We start from the raw sequence: 23,421 nt of genomic DNA on the forward strand, positions 1-23,421 counted from the left end.
CTCGAACTGTATCCGGAAAATCTTTGTTTGCTGTAAAATGTATATGGCATGAAAAATGAAATGGAAGGGTTGTGAGGCAACTCACTTCTGTATTGAAGGAAACTGACCTCCTTTGCACTCTTTGTATTTTTTGATTTGGTGCTGTTTGGAACTGTTTTGTAATGTATTTTTTACAGATTTTTATGAATAAAGTATATTTTGGAAATAAAAAAAAGTGTACGCACGGATATAGGACTGGATGAGATGACAGTGAGGTGTACGCAGGGATATAGGACTGGATGAGATGACAGTGAGGTGTATGCAGGGATATAGGGCTGGACGAGATGACAGTGATAGGGAGCAGCAAGGCAATGGAGGGATTTGAAAGTAAACGTGAGAATACTAAATTGCTTCTCTGGTACATAGTCAGCTCGTGAAGCTTTGTGAGGCCTGATGGGGATGAGTGCCTTAGTGTGGATGAGAACATGGCTACAACTTAGCTTTATAGATAGTGGAAGTGATAAGCTGGTCAGAAGAGTGTTGAAGACTTGCTCTGAAGTAATAAGGGTATGTATTCACCTTTTGACTACTGAAAGGGGGATGTAGGAGTGAGCATAGGAACAGGAGTAGGCCCTCATGCCTGTTGGGCCATTCAATGAGATCATGGCTGATCTGTATCCTAACTCTATCCCCTCTCAGCTCCCTATCCCTCTATATCCTTGGCCAGCAAAAATCTATAAGTTTCAGATTTAAAATGATGAACTGAGCTAGCAACTACTGCTTTTTGTGGAAGAGCATTCAACACTTCTACCAGCTTTTGCATGAGGATGTGATTCATGCTTCTTTGACTGAGCAAGAGTGGAGTCGGATGTTGTTTCTGAGGTGAAAGTATGTAGTTTTGGATCAGATGTGGGGGAGGAATTTCTGCTCGGGCTCAAGCAATCTAACAACTCTGTCCACCTCTAGGCTTCACCCGTGTGGCAGCATCTGTAGAGTAGAAAAGACAGAAAAGCTTGCTTGCATTTATATAGTGCCTTTCACAGCCTCAGGATGTGCCAAAGCACTTTACTTCCAATGAAGTGTAGTTACTGTTGTAATGTGGGAAACAAGGCAGCCAGTTTGCGCACAGCAAGCTCCCACAAGCAATGTGATAATGACCAGATAATCTGTTTTTTTATGATTGAGGGATAAATGTTGACCAGGACATCAGGATAACTCCCCTGCTCTTGTTCAAAATAATGCCATGGGATCTTTTATATCCCCCTGAGAGGGTTTAACATCTCATCTGAAAGGTGGCACCTTCAACAGTGCAGCAGTCCCACAGTACTGCACTGGAGTGTTAGCCTGGATTGAACAAGTGAGGGTGACGAGCTGAAGCTGGCTGCTCGAAGTATTCGCGGGAACTAAAGGACATCGCCTTTGGATTCACCGGTGTCAAGCTGGAGAAAGTTTCAGTTGGTCCGGGTCTTTGGTCAGGCTCAAGTGAGAGCACAGCAACAGCAGTGAGTTCAGTAGATGAGATGATGCAAAGCTCGATATATTCAGCAAGAATGAATATGCCATAATGAGTAAATCACTGCTGTTTTATGGCTATTACTCCTCGCCATTACTATGCTAAATACATTTTTGGATAATTGGATGCAAGTCCTTTGACAAAAATAATAGCCAGAGTTTAATATACTCATTCACATCATTAGTGGCATCATTAACATATTATTTTTATTGGCCAATGAGACACCCAGACAGCCATTGTGCACAGTGTTACTTTATTCTATAACTGTATGGAGTATTAGCCCTCAGACTTTCAGCATAGCAGAAATATCATTACATTCAGTAATGAAACAATTAATTTAAGAGATTAGGATTTAAAAAAAAATATAAACAGAATTTCATTCTAAGCAAGTGCTGTAGTGGGTTCATTTCAAAATAGGGTTTCATTTCATTTTCCACATTCATTTAATATAATAGACCATCACCAAGGCCAGCTACTTCGATGTGGACAAAGTTGCCCATCTAACACCTTTATCTAACACCCATCACTGAAACCCCATCTGTGTCTTTGCCATGTCCAAGCTTGATTTCTCCACTGTTCTCCATGCTGACCTCTTCAGCTCTAGCTTACACAGACTCCAACTCTACCCAGACGTTGCTGCTCATATCCTGTCCCACAGTCCCATTACCCCCATCCTTGTTGACCTCCGTTGCCTTTTGAGGAAAGAAAGAACTTGCAATTTATTTAGCACTTTACCATGTCCTGAGATGTTCTAAAGTACTTTACAATGGATGGATTATTTTTGCAGAGTAGCCACTGATGTTTTGTGACCAACAGCGCACAGCTAGGCCCCACAAACAGCGAAAGAGATGAAACACGGTTAATCTGCCTTGATGGTGTTGGTTGAGTTCGGGAAGTTAGGCACCTCACCGGGAGAACTCTCTTTCCCTCTTGCAATAGTGAAATCTTGATCCTTGTTTTTGAATTCCTCCATGGCCTCACTCCTCCCTACCTATGCAATGTTCTCCAGCCCAATATCCCAGAGTACATCCACTCCACTTCCATATCTCAGTCTATAATGTGTGTGCTCTTCCTTGGCTCCACCATCAGTGGCAAAGCTTTTATCCACCATATTCCTGCATTCTCTTCCCAAACTTCCCTTGTCCTTGTTAAGTCTCCACCCCTCCCTTCATAAACCTCCTCTATAACTAGGTTTCATTATTTCTTCAACTTTTTGTTTACACCCCCCCCCCCCCACTCCCCCACATCCACCACTCTGCTGTACCTTAGAACATTGCATTACGTGAAAAGTGCTTTAACATGTACCAGCAGATTTCCCATTGCCTGGCTCACAATGAGTCAGAACTTATGCTCTTGCAAGGAGTGATCGGAGAATGCTGGGGCATGGGTGAGAAGCAGGGTTGTATATTTCCACTGGAAGAATTTGTGTAGGACTTTTTAAAAAGTTGCAACATGTCCCACTGGCAGACGAGTCATTTCACATAGCTGAATTAAATTGCTTCTTTGCCCCCATCTGCTAGCTGCAGGTTTTTATAAGATTTAGAAACCTAAAAATAATTCCCATTTTTTTTCTCCTTTAATAGATATCTGAGCAACAGTACCTAGTGCTGTAGTGTAAGACCATTACTAACTTGGTGAGAATGAGGGCACTGAAAGCAACACCAAGAGAGCTGTTGAAGAGGTCCAGAACAGACAGGATGTGATGTCAGCAGCAGGGTCAGAGGAGAGGAAGTTGGGGGTTGAGAGAAAGCTTGTGAAGGAACTGATGATGGGGATGTTTTTTCAAGAGGCAGAACATGCCTCTTTATGTTTTTTGTTCATTCATGGGATAAGGGTGTCGCTGGCCTGGCCAACATTTATTGCCCATCCTTAGTTGCCTATGAGAAGGTGGTGGTGATCTGCCTTCTTGAACTGCTGCATTCCTTAGGATGTAGGTACACCCACAGTGCTGTTGGGAAGAATGTTCCAGGATTTTGACTCAGCGACTGTGAAGGAATGGCGATATGGTTCCAAGTTAGGATGGTGTGTGGTTTGGAGGGGTTGTGTTCTCCTGCATCTACTGCCCTTGTCCTGCTAGGTGGTAGAGGTCGTGGGTTTGGAAGGTGCTGTCGAAGGAGCCTTGCTGCATTGCTGCGGTCCATCTTGTATACGGTACACACTGCTGCCACTCTGCGTTGGTGGTGGAAGGAGTGAATGTTAAAGTAGGTGGACAGGGTGCCAATCGAGCAAGCTGCTTTATCCTGGATGGTGTTGAGCTTCACGAGTGTTGTTGGAGCTGCACCCATCCAGGAAAGTGGGGAGTATTCCATCACCCTCCTGACTTGTGCCTTGTAGATGATGGACAGGCACTGGGGAGTCAGGAGGTGAGTTAACAGAATTCCCAGCCTCTGACCTGCTCTTGTAGTCACAGTATTTATGTGGCTGGTTCAGTTCTGTTTCTGGTCAATCGTAACCCCCAGGATGTTGATAGTGGGATTTAGCGATGGGAATGCCATTGAAAATCAAGGGGAGATGGCTAGATTCTCTCTTGTTGGAGATGATCATTAGCTGGCACTTGTGTGGCGCGAATGTTATTTGCCACTTATCAGCCCAAGCCTGGATATTGTCCAGGTCTTGCTGCATTTCTGCACGGACTGCTTCAGTATCTGAGGAGTCACGAATGGTGCTGAACATTGTGCAATCATCAGCGAACATCCCCACTTCTGACCTTATGATTCAAGAAGGTCATTGATGAAGCAGCTGAAGATGTTTGGGCCTAGGACACTACCCTGAGGAACTCCTGCAGTGATGTCCTGGAGCTGCGATGAATGACCTCCAACAACCGCAACCATCTTCCTTTGTGCTAGGAATGACTCCAACCAGTGGAGAGTTTTCCCCCTGATTCCCATTGACTCCAGTTTTGCTAGGGCTCCTTGGTGCCATACTTGGTCAAATGCTGCCTTGATGTCAAGGGCAGTCACTCTCACCTCACCTCTTGAGTTCAGCTCTTTTGCTCATGTTTGAACCAAGGCTGTAATGAGATCAGGAGCTGAGGGGCCCTGGCGGAACCCGAACTCAGTAAGTGCCGCTTGATAGCACTGTCAATGACACCTTCCATCACTTAACTGATTATCGAGAGTAGACTGATGGGGTGCTAATTGGCCGGGTTGGATTTTTTCAGGACAGGACATACCTGGGCAATTTTCCACATTGCTGGGTAGATGTCAGTGTTGCAGCTGTACTGCAACAGCTTGGCTAGGGGTGCGGCAAATTCTGAAACACAGGTCTTCAGTACCAAAGGCCGGATTATTGTCAGGGCCCGTAGCCTTTGCAGTATCCAGTGCCTTCAGTCATTTCTTGATATCATGTGGAGTAGAGTGGTGGAGTAAAGTTCTGCTGCTGCTGGTGGCCCACAGCGCCTCACGGATGCCTAGTTTTGAATTGCTAGATCCGTTCAAAATCTATCCCATTTAGCATGGTGGTAGTGCCACACAACACGATGGTGGGAATCCTCAATATGAAGACAGGATTTTGTCTCCACAAGGATTGTGTGGTGGTCACTCCTACCGATACTGTCATGGACAGATGCATCTGCTACTGGTAGATTGGTAAGGGTGAGGTCAAGTATGTTTTTCTCTCTTGTTGATTCCCTCACCCCTGCTGCAGATCCAGTCTAGCAGCTATATCCTTCAGGGTCAAAATCCTGGAACTCCCTTCCTAACAGCACTGTGGGTCTACCTACCCCAAGTGGACTGCAGCGGTTCAAGAATGCAGCTCACCACTGCCTGTTCAAGGGCAATTACGGATGGGCAATAAATACTGGTCTTGCCAGCAGTTCCCAAATCTCGTGAATGAACTGAAAATGTTACAATGTGAGTATGTAGAAGGGCCATGAATTTTCTGGCCTCGTTTTAAAAACACACCAGGCCAAATACTTCGACTGATTTCATTGATTCCTCTTCTGCTGCATGCTGTTTCTAGCCATTTACTGAAGGCGGATTATTTATTGAAAGCTTGTTTTACATTGGTGCTTGTGGTTTTTATTGCTGCTCGCTGTGTATGTTTTTTTTGGTGAGTTCTCTGTTTAAATCAATTGAGTTTTTTTGCTGTTCCATGGATATAAAAACTTGAAGGCAAGAATGCGAGGGTGGGGCAGAGCTCCACAGAGTCCTTAGTGTTATTCCAAAGGGTAACACAGGAAATGTAATGGGCAAAACCAGTAGAATTTCTGAAATATAAACACAAAGTGCTGGAAATACTCGGCATGTCTGGCAGCATCTGTGTGGACAGAAACATAGTTGGTAGAATTTTTGGCTGAGTTTCTGAGTCTCCTGATTTCCTGTCAATGGTATATTGGGAAATTGGGAGAAACCCCCCAGGAATCACCGGTAATTGTGTATACGGTAAGTTGGAGACTATATTGTTGCAAGGTGGGGGAGGGGCAAGGAGTGCCCATTTACGTTATAAGATGCGGAAAGGAGTGGGAGAGTTATTCAGAGACAACGAAGCAAGTGTTCCTTAATTGGTACCTGGGAAATAAACATTGTTCCCTTCCCCGTTACAGCTGAAAAATAAAAGTATTCCCTCATACACCATATTTGTGTTTAACATGGAGACAAAGGAAAATTTAGAGGACATGATGACTCTGGCACTGCAGGAGTGCTACACGGTTGAAGTTGTTGCTTTTGAATGAGATGTTAAACTGAGGCCCCGTGTTCTCTCTGAGGTGGATGTAAAAGATCCCCTACCAGCATTTCGAAGAAGAGCAGGGGATGATGTCCCGGCCAAGATTTATCTCTCGATCAAAATGACATTATCTCCTCATTATCACCTGCTGTTTGTGGGAGCTTGCTGTGCGCAAATTGGAAGCTGCATATCCTACATTACAGCATTGACCACAGTATTTAATTGGTTGTAAAGCTTTGATGTGCCCTGAGGTTGTGAGAAGTGCTATATAAATGCTAGTTCTGTGTGTCAGAAATGTTGCAGGGTCAGGCAACACAAAAGGTGCAGTCGGCCCTTCGCAAGGCCACCTCAGTGCTAAAAGATGCTCCAATTGGACATCAGTCACCAGGAAAAGTGCAACATTCAAGTTTAAAGAGTGCTGAGATCATGTAGTAGCACTGAGGGAAAGCACATTGGATTAGTGACTCCCCTGCTCCCACACATAATTTGTTTGAATAAAATTGGGGTGGCACTATGTGTGTGAACATTGTTCTTGAAAAGTCAGAGATGCTGTTCTCACTGGGTGGCATGAATGTGAGTTCTGTTCATTATTGCAATAGAGCAGGGCGTTAAATAATGGCATATTTATGGAAGGAAGGTGGAGGATGTAGACAGAATGCATTGGAAAGGCAAAGAGAGGTCTGTATCAGACTGGTGGGAATGCCTTTTGCAGCTGGCAATGGATTATTTTACGCATCCTCTTCATACTGCTGCCGCATGTCTGGCTGATCGCCTTACTCCCTTGAGGACCCCCCACAACGAGTCTATTTAGTGAGGAACCGTTGTGCAACATGCAGAACACCGCTATGATCCCTGACACCCTAGCAGGACACTTGCCCACCACTTCTCCTCCATCTCCCTCCCACCTTTATCTGAAGTGTGCATTCAACATGCCAGAGATGGGCTTTAGTGCATCTGTGCTCAGCTCGTGCCCTGCGTATCATTAGCCATGGCTGCACAGGAGAATCAATCAGCTAAGACTGACCTGGCTGGATGCAAGAGTTCTGCCGCATTGGATGAGCTTCAAATAAAGGCATCACAGCAACATTAGAGTCATATTTATTTATTTGTTTCATGGGATGAGGGCGTTGCTGGCAAGGCCAACATTTGTTGCCCATCCCTAATTGTCCTCGACAAGGTGGTGGTGAGTTGCCTTCTTGAACCGCTGCAGTCCATGTGGGGTAGGTACATCCACAGTGCTGTTAGGAAGGGAGTTCCAGGATTTTGACCCGGCGACAGTGAAGGAACGGCGATATAGTTCCAAGTCAGGATGGTGTGTGACTTGGAGGGGAACCTGCAGGTGGGTGGTGTTCCCATGCGCCTGCTAACCTCCTTCTAACCTTCTCCTTCTAAGTGGAAAAGGTCGTGGAGTTGGAAGGTGCTGTCGAAGGAGCCTTGGTGAGTTGCTGCAGTGCAGCTTGTTAAATGGTACACGCTGCTGCCACTGTGCGCTGGTGATGGAGGGAGTGAATATTTAAGGTGGTGGATGGGCTGTTGATCAAGCGGGCTGCTTTGTCCTGGATGGTGTTGAGTTTTCTGAGTGTTGTTGGAGCTGCAACCATCCAGGCAAGTGGAGAGTATTCCATTCGCAGGGGAGGCGGTGGTATAGTGGAAATGCCACTAGACTACTAATCCAGAGGCCCAGGCTAATGCTCTGGGGACATGAGTTTGAATCCCACCATGGCAGATGGCGAAATTTGAATTCAATTAATAAATCTGAAATTAAAAAGCTAGTCTAATGGTGACCATGAAACCATTGTCGATTGTTGTAGAAACCCATCTTACTAATGTCCTTTAGGGAAAGAAATCTGCTGTCCTTACCTGGTCTGGCCTACATGTGACTGCAGACCCACAGTAATGTGGTTGACTCTTAAATGCCCTCTGAAATGTCCTAGTAAGCCACTCAGTACTTGGGAAATTAGGAATGGGCAATAAATGCTGGCCTAGCCAGCGATGCCCACATCCATGAACGAAGAAAAAAAATCACACTCCTGACTTGTGCCTTGTAGGTGGTGGACAGGCTTTGGGGAATGAGTAGATGAGTCACTCGCTACAAAATTCCCAGCCTCTGACCTGCTCATGTCGCCACAGTATTTATGTGGTTGGTCCAGTTCAGTTTCTGGTCAGAGATGTTGATAGTGGGAGATTCAGCGATCGTAATGCCGTTGAATGTCAAGGAGATGGTTAGATTCTCTCTTGTTTCACATTGTCATTGTCTGGCACTTGTGTGGTGTGTCAGTTATTTGCCACTTATCAGCCCAAATCTGAATGTTGTCCAGGTCTTTCTGCATAGGGACAGGGACTGCTTCAGTATCTGAGGAGTTGTGAATGGTACTGAGCATCGTGTGTGAATCATCAGTGAATATCTCTAATTCTGACCTCATGATGGAGGCAATGCAATTGATGAAGCAGCTGAAGATGGTTGGACCTAGAATGCTACCATGAGGAAGTAAGGAAGTGAGCATTCAGTTGCATCATGCTGTTGTGTAGGTTGCAAAATTAGGGAGCAGGGCTGTGCTAAGTGTGAACTGGGCCATTCAAAATGGCTTGGGACAGGAATGTTGCAGGTTTCTCCCCCACCCCCCACATCTAAGATATATGGATGACATGGAGGACAATCCGCATATAGTATTCTGCTGCTAAAGTTTGTATACATCCCTTTAAAAGACCAATTGTGTTAAGTAAACACTGCGTGAATCAAGATCAAGGTCAATTGAGAGTTTGGAGCCCTTTGGGGTGTTTTGAACCAAACCTGCGTGGTGGGAAATCGATGTGATTGGATTGGTCACCCTTTTGCACCCTACTTGGTGTTATTTTCCAGTGACTTCAAATGGAAAGTGAAACATTTCCCATTGGGTGGATTAGGTTAAAATTCCTCCCACTGGTGTTCCACTGTGTTGTTGTGGGAGACTCCCTTCAATCCAAATCACTGTTCTTGGGTCTTTATACTTCTTTTGTCAATGGGATAGCCATCTGTAGAATAACAAACAGAAGGGTGCATGTGTATTAGTGCTAACAGATATCCCATTACAATGCTTGTAGTGAATTGAATAGTGCAATGCATTGTCAGGGTATGGTTGTGCAGTGCTTCTGGGGCTGGACTGGCAATCCAGAGGCTGTAAATTCAAATTGAACCATGGGGCATCATGAAATTTAACTCAGTAATTCTGGAAAATTGTGGATTGTTGAATTCTTGTTTTAAGAATCCAACTAGTTCACTCTTATCCTTCAAGAACAACAATTTGCATTTATATAGCACCTTTAATGTAGTAAAACATCCTAAGGTGCTTTACAGGATTGTTATCAAATAAAATTTTGCCCCAAGCCACAACGAGATCAAAAGCTTGGTCAAAGAGGTAGGTTTCGAAGAGGGTCTTAAAGGAGGAGAGAGTGGTTGAGAGGTGGAGATATTTAGCAGGGAATTCCAGAGTTTAGGGATTGAGACTGCTGAAGGCACAGTCACTAGTGTTGGAGCGATTAAAATTGGGAATATGCAAGTGGCCAGAATAGGGGGAGTGCAGAATCTTGGAGGGTTAAGGGGCTGGGGGAGATTACAGAGATAGGGAGAGGTTTGAAAACAAAGATAAAGAATATTAAAATCAAGGTAATTCCTGAGAACAAATAAAGTGATGCACAATCTATTACTCCGCTGCTGAGGTGAAGTTTGGCCCGTGTGACTGTGTTCAATACACAAACCATCAGGTAAATGACTTAAAACATACAAATGGATGCCTGAGATAAATAACCCATGTGAATTAGCAGATGATGAAAGCAGAAATTTGCCAAGCTCATGCCCTGTGCCCCCTTAGAGTTGTACAGTCTCATTTATATTAAGTAAATACTGGGCGAGTTCATTCAAAGGTCCTTTGCTATTCTGTTTGGAGCTCAGAACCCTGGATTTGTTTCTTGAGAAGGTCAATTAAAATGCTGCAGACATTGTGGCCCTCGTATTTTTTGTTCCTGAAGAGTTTTTCTTTCTCTTCCAAATAACTTGTTTTCTCTATATTTTTATAGTTTGGATGTTCCAAGTCCTATCTCTGCATAGAATAATTTCTACTAATCTCTCCATTTATACTTTTTGGTGATGATCTTAATGTTTTTACTCTGGAAAAGAGAAGACAGAGGGGGGGTGGGGTGTCACCTGATAGATGGCTCTAAGATTACGAAAGGGTTTTTAGGGTAGGCGTAGAGAGGATGGTTGAAGGGGAGAACAAAATTAGAGGCTATAAATATAATGTGGACACTAGTAAATCTAATAGGGAATTCAGGAGAAACTTCTTAGGTGTAATTGAGGCTTGGGTACATTTAAGGGGAGGCTAGATAAGCATGAGGGAGGAAAAATAGAAGGTTATGCTTATAGGATGAGATGAAGAGTGGTGGGAGGAGGCTCCTGTGGAGCAGAAACACTGGCATAGAGAAGTTGTGATGAATGGCAGTTTCTGTAATGCACATTCTATGTAAATTGATGCCCTCTAGTGACTGTCTCACCAGCTTTGTAGGCTGGGTTTCTGGTGAAGTGACATTGCTGGGACAGGACTTGCTCTAAGAAATTACTTGTTTGTTTCTTTTCATGATTTGTTATCTCTACTTTCACAAGGTTAATTTGACCAACAATCTTTAGTGTAGCTTTGAACAAACATTATTTCTGTTAACATATTGTTTAATTTATACATATCGACACAAGTCTGGACTTTTCGACTGGTTCTTGATGGATTAAGAATCAGGTTATAGATAGGAATTTAACATGATGCATGCTTCTGGCTGTGGAATCTTGTTTACCACTCAGTCACTGACATTGCAATACCTGGCAGCCCGCCTGCATGGGCCACACGCCAAAGAGCCAGGGTGGGACCTCCCCCCTACCCCCACCCCGATCATGTGGAGGGGGGCAGGCTGTCTGGCGTTTTAAAATATTTAAAGATACATGGCATGAAATTAAATGAGTACATTTATTTTGCCCCTCTCCCACCTCCCCAGTAACAATTAAATTAATTATTTGCCCATCCCCCACACCTTTACCATCTGACCTTCTCCCCCCCAAACTGTATAAAGTTGAAATGATAACCCTTCCCACCATCCACTACGCCCACGACATGTATTTGACCCCATCCTCCCCCGCACTGATAAACGTACCTCCTCTCCCCTTCCCACCAGTGTTGCGTCTCGTTTCTCCGGATGGAGATCCGAAGGCGCGGGAGTGGCGGCCACTGCTCCGAAGATTGCGGTGGGCCCATAAGATCCCAGGTAATTTTATTCATTTGCATATGTTAATTCAGGTCCTGTTGCCCAGCGGTGGGGAGGCCGCCACGATTCCTCGCCGCTGCCAGGAGGATCGAGCCGGGTCCTGCCGGCGTCAAGGTCCGTGGCAAGCGTCATCCCAGGCCATCTTCAGGCACCCCCCCCCCCCCCCCCCCGCCACGGATCCCGACATCAAGGGCTCCTTAAAATCCAGCCCCTAGAGTCTGTGTAACTCAGATACAAGCATCTTTATCTTCTTAATGTATTTATATTGAAGTTAATTTTGTTGTTAGGAAAGATTCTGATGGATTTATGCACAAACAGGCCTGAACTTGCTGAATAATGAAAAGACTTATTGTGAGACCTAAAAGGGCTGGTTGCTATAATGGCCCTATCCATTTTTGCATATGTATCTTTATCTACATCAGTACTACCTGCAGGCCATCTCTTCACCGTATATGAGTTCATGGCATTATCAGAGAGTAGGCTTGTCAGCTCTGGTTGTACATGTTCCCGGAGGTTCTCGGTCCAACTAGGAAGGAGGCATTGCTGGATCTGGCACTGGAAAATGAGGTGGGTCAAGTGGACCAAGTGTCCATGGGCAAAGACTTGAGTAGAGCGATCATCATATCATAAGGTTTAGATTAGTAATGGAGGAACAATCTAAAGTAGAACTTCTAAATTGGAAGATGGCTAACTTCAATGGGATGAGAAGGGATCTAGCCAGAGTAAAATGGAAACAAAGATTGATAGGAAAAACAGGAACGGAACAATGCGTGAGCTTTAAGGAGGAGATTTCTCAGGTACAGGGTAGGTATAGTCCAACAAGAGGGAAAGGAAAGAGAAACAAAGCCAGGGCTCCTTGGATACAAGGGAGATGGGGAATATGACGAAACAAAAAAAAAAGAGGGTGTATGATTCCTGTCACGTGAATTCTTCAAGCAAGAACCAGGCTGAATACAATAAGTTGAGAGGGGATGTGAAAAGGAGAATAAGACTGGCAAAGGGAGAAGATGAGAATAGAATGGCAGTTAATATAAAAGGGAGCCCGAAAATCTTCCACCAGCGGGCAGTAAGAGGTGGCATGGGCCTACCAGGACAAAGAAGGAGATAGATGCTTAGAGGCGCAGGGCAGGGATAGAATACTTAATGAATACTTTGTATCGATGTTTACGAAGGAAGAGGATGCTGATAAAATATTAGTAGAAGTGGAAATGGTAGAAGTAGTGGGGTAAAAATTGATAGGAAGGATGTACAGGAAAGGCTAGCTATGCTTAGAGTGGATAAGATGCCTGGTCCAAATGGCTTGCATCCCAGGTTGCTAAAGGAAGTGGGAGTGGAGATAGTGGAAGGGATTTCCATAATCTTCCAATCTTCCCAAGATATGGGGGAGGTGCCAGAGGATTGGAGAGTGGCAAATGTGACCCCTTTATTCAAGAAAGGGTGTATGGACATTCCTACCAGCTACAGGCCAGTCAGTTTAATGGTGGGTAAACAATAATCAGGGAAAAAATCAACAGTCACTTGGAGAGGTTTGAGTTAATTAGGCAGAGCCAGCATGGATTTGTAAAAGACAGATCATACTTGACTAATCTAATTGAATTTCTTGGTGAAGTAACAGAGAAGGCTGATAAAGGGAATGCAATGGATGTTGTCTATTTAGATTTTAAGAATGGGTTTGACAAAGTACCACACAAAAGGCTGGTTAACAACACTGAGGCTCAGTGTCAGCTTGGATAAAAAAAATTGGCTTAAGGACAGAAAACAACGAGCCGTGGTAAATGATTGTTTTTCAGACTGGAGGATGGTAGACAGTGGTGTTCCCCCAGGTTCAGTGCTAGGACCACTGCTTTTTGACATATATAAATGATTGGATATAGGAATATAGAGTAACATTTCAAAAATTGCCAGTGATACCAAACTTGGAGGTGTGGCAAACAGTGAGGATGATACAAATTGACTGCAATATGATGTAGATAGGCTAGCAGAATAGGCAGACAAGCAACCAATGGAATTTAATACAGAGAAGTGTGAGGGAATGTATTTAGGCAGAAGGGATAGAGAGAAGCAATATAGACTAAATGCACAATTCTGAAGAGTATGCAGGGACAGAAAGACCTTGGGGTCCATGTACACAGTTCCTTGAAGGGTGGCAAGACATATTGAGAGAGTGGTTAGCAAAGCATATGGGATCTCGGGCTTCATAAATAGAGGCATAGAGTGCAAAAGCAGGGAAGTTATGCTGAACCTTTATAAAGCTCTGGTTGGGCCGCAGCTAGAGTATTGCGTCCAGGTCTGGTCACCATACTTTAGGAAGAATGTGAGGGTCCTTGAGAGGGTGCGGAGATTTACCAGAATGGTTCCAAGGATGAGGAGTTTTAGCTACAAGGTTAGGTTGGAGAAGCTGGGATTGTTCTCCTTGGAGCAAAGAAGATTGAGGCGAGATTTGATAGAGATGTACAAGATTATGACAGGTTTAAACAAGGTAGACAAAGAAAAGCTGTTGCTATTAGCTGATGATACAAGGACTAGGGGACACATTTAAGATTTTGGGCAAGAGATAGAGGGAGGTGTGAGGAAGACCTTTGTACACAGCAAGTGATAATGACCTGGAAATCACTGCCCACGAGGGTGGTGGAAGTGGAGATGATGAATGGTTTCAAAAGGAAATTGGATGGGCACTTGAAGGAAATAAACTTACAGGGCTACGGTCATAGAGTGAGGAAGTGGAACTGACTGGATTGCTTTATAGAGAACTGGCATGAAATTAATAGGCCGAATGGCCTCCTTCTGTGTCGTAATGACACTATGGGCTGAATTTTGCTCTTAATGGGGACCCAGGGTGGCATATTGCTGCTGCTGGTGCTGCTGTCCAATTAAGGGCAGCAGCCCGCTCCCACAAGTTGCTGGCCCAATCAGAGAGCCAGCAGCCTGAGCAGCACCACTGCTAGTGGTGGCCATTGTTGAGGCTGCAGCTGCAGGTAGAGGGCACCTCAATGGCCGTGCACCCTCGAATATAGTTAAATTGGGTTGGGGCGCTGGGGCCGGGCAGACAGGCAGGCAGGCCCCGGTGATCGGGGTGGGGAGGGCTCTGAGCGTCGGTGATGCCGTTGTGAGGGCAGCCTGGGCGGGGGGGGGCCCTCCATGGGTCATGGAGTGCCCATAAAGGAGGTCCTTCTTCCTCCACCCTTGGAACCCGCTGGGAGACCGCCAGGTTTCACTGGGCGGTCTCCCCATGAGGAGGCAGGCCCTCCCGATGTGGGCAAAATGCCCGGGAAGGTGGGAACTGGTCCTTAATTGGCCACTTAAGTAGCTCAGTGGCCTTCTAGTGGGCATGCAACCCATCAACTTTCCCTTTGCTAGCAATATGGCATGTTGGTGGGAAGATGTCGGGCTTCCCTCCAGATGCCTTGCCCCAACATTTTGCCATCCCTCCTGCTTCCCAGCCTGTCCCCAAAGGGCTGGGGAAAATTCAACCCTATGACATGACTTCTCACCACTACTTGCCCTGACCAAACAAACATCCTCTTTTCCCATCTCCAATATTTTTAGAACTATAAACAAAAGTATCCAAAGGTTATTTTTTAAAAAACGCACCATTTTTTCAAATGTCTTTCTGATATTCCAGTGTTACTTGCAACAGCATCCTAGAGTTTAATCTTTTAATTTCTGGAGACTCCAGGGCAACCCTGAAGGATTGGAACCCTGTCAGAGATTATTTCCTGTAGTCAGGTGGTGGCCTGGCTTGTTCAGAGGCCTGTCTATTGTGCTTTTATATCAAAGGAATAACAAAATATAGGCAGACCTAATGTATCAGACTTTCACCTAGGAGATCACATTCACACTTTGTCTTCTCCTAGAGGGAGAGATTAAGAATCTTGACTGTAGCTGGGATCAGAAAGATAGGTGCAGATGAGAAGGATTACTTAGCCCATTGAACTCACCCATCAATAGAGATCAGAATTCCCCATTCCAGTATCTGACTGCCTCTTGGTTGATTCCACAATTTTCGGGCTTGACATTTTGGCCTCGGTGGGGGTGAGTGCAGAGGTAGGCAGGTACAGAAGTTCCTGCTGATGGTTGATGGTTCCATCCCACCCCCCCCCCCCCCCCAACTCCCCGGGCCATTTCCCCAGAGTCGGGATGAGGGGATGTGTGGCAGGGTTATCCCGAGGCATCGGAGACTAGGCCAGTTGCCTGGAGGCAGCCTCCTGGCAGCAGATGAGATGGACCAGCGCTGCAGGCAGGTGTTCAGGCTCTCCCTGTGTGCCTGGCTTCAGCTGCAGCCGCAGACCACCCTTTGGAAAGGATTCCTCCTCTGCAATGGTGACCCAGCTGCTATGGGCATGGAAGTTTAAAAGGTTGGAGAAGGGCGCTTTCATATTGAGGTGCGCTGTCTCTTACTCACATGAAAAGGCAGCCTGCCCGCCCACCATCCTTAATTGGACAGCGAACCGGCCCTCTGGTGACTAATTTGGGGAAAATCACTACTGGGTGACTGTTTCCTCCCAGTACCAGCTTCTGACCCCTATTTGACCCTGACATAGGGGTCCTGAAGCTTACGGGGAAAATCCTGCACTTTTTCTCTGCCACCCTACCTAGAAAACCATTCCAGGTGCTGTTTGAGTGAAGAAATGCTACCTTACATCAGATCTGAACTTGTCTTTTACTAGCTTTATTCCCATGTCCCTTGTTCTTCAGTCGTGGCAGAACTTGAGAAAGTGCTCAGGGTTCACTTTTTCCATTTTGTGCTTCAATGTATTAGAATCTTTAGCATCCATCTGAACCATTAGACAGATCGAACGTTGGCTAAACACCTTATCCAAAAGATGAAGAAGATTGATAACGTGATTGAAACATTCATAATGCTTTCATAAGACAAATTTCTCCACAAGAATTAGGAACAGGAGTAGACCATTCGGCCCCTCGAGCCTGCACTGGCTCTCCAAATGAGCGATTCACCTAATGCTATTCCCCCGCAAGTTACAGAATGTTACAACAACAACAACAGCAGTGGCTTCTACCCTGAACTCCTCCTGCTCAGTCTCCGAGTACTGCTGCTTCACATGATGCCTATGCTTATACAATCTCAACTGCAATAAGTAAAGTCTAGTCCTCGAACGTTACAGAAACCTTTCCTTTACTGAAAGGTACCTTGTTAGAGAGGGACCTGCTGAACTATTGTAAAAGAAAATTATGTTGCAACTGCAGCTAGAAAAATCTATTTGAAATGGTTTGTTAAAACCAATGTCCTTGGAGGGGCTTTTGCTAACGCTGTTGGGGAGGGTTTAAACTAATGTGGCAGGGGGATGGGAACCAATTGAGGTCAGTTGACAGTAAGGAGGTAGTAACAAAAGCCTGTAAGGAACTAGATAATGAAGTCAGTGTGACTAAGGGGAAGAGCAGGCAGGGAGCAGATGATGAATATAAAGGGACTGGTGGTCTGAGGTGCATTTGTTTTAATGCAAGAAGTGTAGTAGGTAAGGCAGATGAACTTAGGGCTTGGATTAGTACCTGGGAGTATGATGTTATTGCTATTACTGAGACTTGGTTGAGGGAAGGGCATGATTGGCAACTAAATATCCCAGGATATCGATGCTTCAGGCGGGATAGAGAGGGAGGTAAAAGGGGTGGAGGAGTTGCATTACTGGTCAAAGAGGATATCACAGCTGTGCTGAAGGAGGGCACTATGGAGGAGTCGAGCAGTGAGGCAATATGGACAGAACTCAGAAATAGGAAGGGTGCGGTAACAATGTTGGGGCTGTACTACAGGGCTCCCAACAGCGAGCGTGAGATAGAGGTACAAATATGTAAACAGATTATGGAAAGATGTAGGAGCAACAGGGTGGTGGTGATAGGAGATTTTAATTTTCCCAACATTGACTGGGATTCGCTTAGTGTTAGAGGTCCAGATGGAGCAGAATTTGTAAGGAGCATCCAGGAGGGTCTTCTAGAGCAGTCTGTAAATAGTCCAACTCGGGAAGGGGCCATACTGGACCTGGTGTTGGGGAATGAGCCCGGCCAGGTTGTTTGAAGTTTCAGTAGGGGACTACTTTGGGAATAGTGATCACAATTCCGTAAGCTTTAAAATACTCATGGACAAAGACGAGAGTGGTCCTAAAGGAAGAGTGCTAAATTGGGGGAAGGCCAACTATACCAAAATTCGGCAGGAGCTGGGAAATGTAGATTGGGAGCAGCTGTTTGAAGGTAAATCCACATGTGATATGTGGGAGGCTTTTAAAGAGAGGTTGATTAGCGTGCAGGAGAGACATGTTCCTGTGAAAATGAGGGATAGAAATGGCAAGATTAGGGAACCATGGATGACAGGTGAAATTGTGAGACTAGCTAAGAGGAAAAAGGAAGCATACATAAGGTCTAGGCGGCTGATGAAAGACGAAGCTTTGAAAGAATATCGGGAATGTAGGACCAATCTGAAACGAGGAATTAAGAGGGCTAAAAGGGGTCATGAAATATCTTTAGCAAACAGGGTTAAGGAAAATCCCAAAGCCTTTTATTCATATATAAGGAGAAAGAGGGTAACTAGAGAAAGGATTGGCCCACTAAAGGACAAAGGAGGAATGTTATGCTTGGACTCAGAGAAAATGGGTGAGATTCTAAACGAGTACTTTGCATCGGTATTCACCGAGGAGAGGGACATGACGGATGTTGAGGTTAGGAACAGATGTTTGATTACTCTAGGTCAAGTCGGCATAAGGAGGGAGGAAGTGTTGGGTATTCTAAAGGGCATTAAGGTGGACAAGTCCCCAGGTCCGGATGGGATCTATCCCAGGTTACTGAGGGAAGCGAGAGAGGAAATAGCTGGGGCCTTAACAGATATCTTTGCAGCATCCTTAAACACGGGTGAGGTCCCGGAGGACTGGAGAATTGCTAATGTTGTCCCCTTGTTTAAGAAGGGTAGCAGGGATAATCCAGGTAATTATAGACCGGTGAGCCTGACGTCAGTGGTAGGGAAGCTGCTGGAGAAGATACTGAGGGATAGGATCTATTCCCATTTGGAAGAAAATGGGCTCATCAGTGATAGGCAACATGGTTTTGTGCAGGGAAGGTCGGGAAGGTCATGTCTTACCAACTTAATAGAATTCTTTGAGGAAGTGACAAAGTTGATCGATGAGGGAAGGGCTGTCGATGTCATATACATGGACTTCAGTAAGGCGTTTGATAAGGTTCCCCATGGCAGGCTGATGGAGAAAGTGAAGGCGCTTGGGGTCCAAGGTGTACTAGCTAGATGGATAAAGAACTGGCTGGGCAACAGGAGACAGAGAGTAGCAGTAGAAGGGAGTTTCTCAAAATGGAGACGTGTGACCAGTGGTGTTCCACAGGGATCCGTGCTGGGACCACTGTTGTTTGTGATATACATTAATGATTTGGAGGAAAGTATAGGTGGACTGATTAGCAAGTTTGCAGACGACACTAAGATTGGTGGAGTAGCAGATAGTGAAGGGGACTGTCAGAGAATACAGCAGAATATAGATAGATTGGAGAGTTGGGCAGAGAAATGGCAGATGGAGTTCAATCAGGGCAAATGCGAGGTGATGCATTTTGGAAGATCCAATTCAAGAGTGAACTATACAGTAAATGGAAAAGTCCTGGGGAAAATTGATGTCCAGAGAGATTTGGGTGTTCAGGTCCACTGTTCCCTGAAGGTGGCAACGCAGGTAAATAGAGTGGTCAAGAAGGCATACGGCATGCTTTCCTTCATCGGACGGGGCATTGAGTACAAGAGTTGGCAGGTCATGTTACAGTTGTATAGGACTTTGGTTCGGCCACATTTGGAATACTGCGTACAGTTCTGGTCGCCACATTATCAAAAGGATGTGGATGCTTTGGAGAGGGTGCAGAGGAGATTCACCAGGATGTTGCCTGGTATGGAGGGCGCTAGCTACGAAGAGAGGTTGAGTAGATTAGGATTATTTTCATTAGAAAGACGGAGGTTGAGGGGGGACCTGATTGAGGTGTACAAAATCATGAGAGGTATAGACAGGGTGGATAGCAAGAGGCTTTTTCCCAGAGTGGGGGTTTCAATTACTAGAGGACACGAGTTCAAAGTGAAAGGGGAAAAGTTTAGGGGGGGATATGCGTGGAAAGTTCTTTACGCAGAGGGTGGTGGGCACCTGGAACGCATTGCCAGCGGAGGTGGTAGATGCGGGCACGATGGAGTCTTTTAAGATGTATCTAGACAGATACATGAATGGGCAGGAAGAAAAGAGATACAGAACCTTAGAAAATAGGCGACATGTTTAGAGAGAGGATCTGGATCGGCGCAGGCTTGGAGGGCCGAAGGGCCTGTTCCTGTGCTGTAATTATCTTTGTTCTTTGTATCTTTGTTAAATCAGGCACCTGACTTCCTCTTGGTGTTGACACTGGCATTTTACACTATTACACTATTGTGTAATGTGACAGGATTAATTACCGACCTCAGAGTAAAGGCGCCTCTAGGTAGCAGCGACCACAATATACTTGCATTTTACATCCAGTTTGAAAGAGAGAGGTGGGTCTAAGATTAGTGTTTTAAACTTAAATAAGGGCAACTATGCAGGCATGAAAGCTGAGCTAGCTGAAGTGAACTGGGTTACTAGGCTAGGAGATAAATCAATAGAGAAGCAGAGGCAGACATTTAAGGGGATATTTCAGAATACTCCGAATAAGTATATTCCTACTATAAAGAAAAATTCTAGGGGAGGACCCATCATCCGTGGTTATTGAAAGAAGTTGAGGAAAGCATCAAACGTAAGAAAAAAGCATATAATTTCGCAAAGGTGCGTGACAGTTCAGATGATTGGTCGGAATATAAAGAATGGCAGAGAATGACTAAAAGGTTAATCGGAGAAAGAAATAGAGTATGAGAGGAAGCTGGTTAGAAATGTAAAAACAGATAGCGAGAGTTTCTACAGGTATTTAAAAAGGAAAAGAGTAAGTAAAATGAATGTCGGTCCTCTAGAGAGGACATCGCTTCTCGGCCTTTTGGCTAGGATCAAGTGTAGTATCTGTTCTTATCAGTGCTTACTTGGTTGAGAAGAGACCATGATCATTGCCTTTTGATCCTGGGGAAGCTTTGAGTAAAATGGCGATAACCAATCTTTGAGCTTCGGGCCAGGGAGTGCGCAACACCGTTCGGGTGGTCGTGAAGGACAAGGAAGGAGATGCACCGGTCGATCGCACCTTCTTCATCAAGAAAATTCTCTTCGATTGCTGCGGATTTCAAGTGACGGACCTCTTCTGCCTGCAGGATTTCCCCAGCAGTGGATACTTCGACGTGACGTTCCGGAACGTGGCGGGATGCATCAAGTTCCTGAAGGCGTTCAAGGAGAAAGGGGACCGGGCGCCACTGTCGATCCTCACAGCGGAGCCGCTCTTCACGCTTCCGTCACAACGGGACTGGGTGGTGACGATTCACCTCTACAACCCCCATGTTCCGGTGGTGGATGTACTCACCTTTCTCGCCAGGTACGTCGAGGTGGCCGGCAGCAGCACTGATGTCAAGGACCCCTTTGGGATTTGGACCAGCAAGCGGCAGGTCAAGGTGACTTTGAAGGTCGATCCCAGTGGAGCCATCATCCACCCTCCCTCCAGCTTCGCTATCGGGGGAAGTCGAGGCTTCTTGGTCTACGCTGGGCAGCCCAGAGTTTGCCGCACCTGTGGCAAATCTGGTCACGTGGTGGCCAACTGCAGCACGGTTGTTTGCAAGAACTGCAAGGAGGAAGGCCATCAGACCAAGGACTGTAAGCAGACCAAGTATTGTAACTTGTGCGGTGCGGCAGGCCATCTCTACAAAACCTGCCCTAAATGCTGCCTCAGTTATGCTCAGGCGGCAAGGTCCAAGGAAAGGCTGGGAGAAGGTTCGACGAAGGCGTCCGGTGTTTGAAAGGAGACAAGCAACCTTCTTCACAGTGAGGAACTTCTACCTGAGAAGGAGAAGGAAGGGGAGGCAGCTGAAACCAGCGACCCAGCACCTACCCTGCGCTCGGAAACCCCTCCTCCACAGACAGAATCAATGGAGGAGGAGGCAGCAGATGGACAAACAGATCAGTGGCAAGTGGTCCAGAGGAAAACCACAAAGAAAAAACATCCCAAGCGGAACAGGCCACCACCCAAACCAGTGGCAAGAGGAGGCTATCTTCTGAATCAGACTGCAACAGCTCCTCTTCACTGGACGGGGGAACGCTGGAACGACAGTCCCTTCAAAAGAGGCGGCAGACCTCCAAGGAGATGGAAGATAAAGCATCCCAGCCCCCGGGCACTGGAAGCTGTGATGGGCCCGGCGTGCCCCAACCCCAAAGCGCCACACGTAACGATGTGGCCAACGCGTCTCAGCTCCGGGACACCAAGAGCAAAGACACTTCTGGCGCACCTCAGCTCCGGGAAGCCGGGAGCAGTGATGTTTTGGAGGAGGAACAGATGGAAGTAGCAGAGGATAACCCAATCTTTGCTGCCTACAAGACCCCCCCCCCCGATGTCACCTCAGCGGAACAACCCCTGCATGAAAAACCAGGAGGGGTTTCTGAGCCCAACTATTGTGAAACAGCTTGCGCACACGATGGGGATGCAGGAACATCCCGAAGGACTGGGACTAGCAAGGGCAAATGGTATGGGAAGCCACAACTAACTTAAAAAAAATGGGTGTAAAGATTGCTTCCATTAATGTGCGTAGCATTAAATCTACTACGCGATGTGTTTCAACCTTGGATTACCTTGCCAAGGTCAAAGCCAACCTACTGTTTCTGCAGGAGTGTGGAATACCACACCTCAGCACCTACAGGCAGTGGTCGCGATGGTGGTCCCACGGGCCATCGATCTGGTCGGGGGGCAATGATTGCCGTTCCTCTGGCCTGGGTATTCTGCTGCAGGGAGGTAACTTCACCATCTCCGAAGTTAAAGAGGTGATGGGCAGTCACCTCCTCGTAGCAGACGTAATGTACAACAACGCTCCGCTCCGGTTGATCAACGTGTACACCCCAGTACAACGCAGCGAGCGGCTGACTGTCTTCCAGCAGCTCCCACTGCTGCTGGCAACGTCCAGGCCGGTCATCCTAGGCGGTGACTTCAACTGTATCATCGATGCAGCTGGACGATCTGGCAGTGACGACAGCAAACTGGACGCTACGTCCAGATTCCTAATAGAAATAGTTAAAGATGCCAAACTGCACGACGTCTTCAGCAAACCTGCAGACGGAGCGCAGTGCCGATACACATGGTCAAGATCGGACGGGTCTGCCCGTTCCAGGATTGACTTCCTGTTTGTGTCCCGTCCCGTCACGGTCGGATCCACTGACGTCAAGCCGGTGTTCTTCTCCGACCACTGCCTCTTACTGGCCGACTGTCACTTACAGGTTGGCAGAGGGACGTGGAAGCTCAATGCTACACTGCTGACCCCAGAGAACGTTGAGGAACTCAAAGGGGATTACAAAGGTTGGAGTACCATGATACCCCTCTTTGAGTCTCCAGTTCACTGGTGGGAAGCGATTAAGGAGAACATTAAGAGGTTCTTCATCCACAAAGGTGTTCAGAGGGCGAGAGAGAGACAGGGGGAAATGTCCCGACTCCAGAAAAGTATGCAAAATCTGCTCCGGTTGCAGTCAATGGGGGTCGAGGTCAAGGAGGACCTCCAAGAGGTGAAGAGCCAGCAGGCCTCGCTCTTTGCCAAGGAGGCCTCCAAGATCATCTTCCGGTCCAGAGTCCGCTCCATCGAGCAGGATGAGACGTGCTCGCGTTACTTCTTCCAAAAGGTACACAGAGAGAGCTCTGTTATCAGCAGCCTGAAGGAAGAAGATGGCTCGGTAATGTCTTCGCAGTCCGACATACTAAGGATCAGCAAACCCTTTTATGCTGGGCTGTATGACGCGAAGCCCACAGACAGCAGAGCCTCCCAGTCCTTCCTGTCATCTATCACCGAGGTCTTAGATGACAGCATGAAGGAGAGACTGGACAAGCCGCTAACTCCGGACGAGCTGACATAGGCCGTCGAGTCC

At 46.3% G+C, this 23,421-nt stretch overlaps 1 protein-coding gene and 1 pseudogene across 5 annotated transcripts in view; both read left to right on the forward strand.

The window, feature by feature from the left end:
* LOC137369771 (protein spire homolog 1-like) overlaps window positions 1-23,421 on the forward strand; it is a 302,924-nt gene that overhangs the window by 152,160 nt on the left and 127,343 nt on the right. The gene's annotated exons all lie outside the window — the stretch shown is intronic.
* On the forward strand, window positions 20,401-20,509 carry LOC137370349 (U2 spliceosomal RNA; annotated as a pseudogene).

The sequence above is a fragment of the Heterodontus francisci genome, chromosome 5 (assembly GCF_036365525.1).
Source record: "Heterodontus francisci isolate sHetFra1 chromosome 5, sHetFra1.hap1, whole genome shotgun sequence".
NCBI classification, from domain to species: domain Eukaryota; kingdom Metazoa; phylum Chordata; class Chondrichthyes; order Heterodontiformes; family Heterodontidae; genus Heterodontus; species Heterodontus francisci.